The sequence below is a fragment of the Beta vulgaris genome, chromosome 2 (assembly GCF_026745355.1).
Source record: "Beta vulgaris subsp. vulgaris cultivar EL10 chromosome 2, EL10.2, whole genome shotgun sequence".
NCBI lineage: Eukaryota > Viridiplantae > Streptophyta > Magnoliopsida > Caryophyllales > Amaranthaceae > Beta > Beta vulgaris.
Window position 1 is genome coordinate 34,119,115 of NC_079203.1, and position 2,042 is coordinate 34,121,156.

Sequence of the window (2,042 nt, forward strand, 5' to 3'; positions counted from 1 at the left end):
TGATGCACTGGATCTTTAGAATATTTATTGCACTTGTATTGTCACAATAAATAGGAACACAATCAAAGTTTATTCCATAGTCACTAAGTTGTTGTTTTATCCAAAGCATTTGAGAGCAACATGCAGCAGCTGCTACATATTCTGCTTCAGCAGTGGATAAAGCAACTGTGTTTTGTTTCTTGGTACTCCAAGAAACTAAACTATGATCAAGGAATTGTGCCATACCTGAGGTGCTTTTCCTATTTACAAGATCTCCAGCATAATCTGCATCTGCATATCCTTTTATTCGAATGTATCACTTCTTGGATAGTAGAGTCCAAGATCATCTGTTCCTTTAAGATATCTAAGAATTCTCTTCACAGCAGTAAGGTGAGACTCCTTTGGATTTGCTTGAAATCTAGCACACAAACCAACACTGAAAGCTATGTCTGGACGACTAGCAGTTAGATACAAAAGTGAACCAATCATTCCTCTATATTTTGTTTGATCAACACTTGTTCCTATGGAGTCTTCATCTAATCTAGTTGAAGTTCCCATAGGAGTGTGATTATCTTTGAATTTTCGAGGCCATATTTCTTTAATAGTTCCTTTATGTATTTTTGTTGGTGAACAATTATTTCCTTTTCAGTTTGTTTGATTTGTAGTCCAAGAAAGAAATTTAACTCACCCATCATACTCATTTCAAATTCTCTACTATGAGACTTGAGAATTCTTTGCACAATGTTTCATTAGTAGCTCCGAATATGATGTCATCAACATATATTTGAACAAGCAAAATTCAGTTCCTTTAGATTTTAGGAACAAGGTTTTATCAACCTTTCCTCTTTTAAAATTGTTTTCTAAAAGGAACTTTGATAATCTCTCATCCATGATCTAGGTGCTTGTTTTAACCCATAAAGAGCTTTATCAAGCTTGTAGACATGATTTGGGAGATTATTATTTTCAAACCGGGGGTTGTTCAACATATACATCTTCTTTAGATAGCCATTTAAAAATGCACACTTAACATCCATTTGATATATTTAAATCCCATGTAAGCAGCAAATGCAATTAAAATTCTAATGGCTTCTAATCTAGCTACAGGAGCAAAGGTTTCTTCATAATCTATTCCTTCTTGTTGTTATAACCTTTTACTACAAGTCTAGCTTTTTTCTTACAATGGTTCCATATTCATCTAGTTTGTTTCTAAACACCCACTTTTAAGCCAATTACTTTTTGTTGTTTAGATGAGGAACTAGATGCCATACCTTGTTTCTTTCAAACTCATTTAATTCAGCTTGCATTGCAGTAATCCAATCAGAGTCAGTTAAGGCTTCTTCATGATTTCTTGGTTCCATCATTGATAGGAACGCATGAAATGCACAAAAGTTCCTTAACTGAGATCTAGTTTGCGTACCTTTGGATATGTCGCTGATTATGAGTTCCATGGATGTGACTTTTGTTGATCTCCAAGGTTTTGGTTGAAACTCTCTTATAGGAACATGTTGTTCCTCATGAGTTCCTTGAGTAGATGAGGAACTCTGTCTAGTTGTTCCTCTGTTAGCCTCGGTGGACTCAGTTCCTTCTTTGAGGAACAGGAACATCTTCTCCTCCTTGAGGAACGGAACATCATTGATGTTATTATTTTAAATTCCTCGTTCCTTTCCTCTTTCACTTCTTCTTCTTCTTGTGAATTCTTCTTTCATTGGTTGTCAACCCTATCTCATAGTCATCAACCTGTATGCTTGGATTATATTTGTCAGATTCATCAAAGATTACATGAATGCTTTCTTCAACACACATAGTTCTCTTGTTATATACTCTATAAGCTTTACTATGTGAGGAGTATCCTAAAAATGTTGCTTCATCACTCCTTGCATCAAATTTTCCAAGATTATCTTTTCCATTATTATGCACATAACTTTGCACCAAATGTTCTAAAATAGGTGATATTTGGTTTCTTTCCAAATAAAGTTCATAAGGAGTTTTATTAATGATAGGTCTCATCATGGCACGATTAATTATGTGACAAGCAGTATTAACAGCTTCAGCCCAAAAGTTCC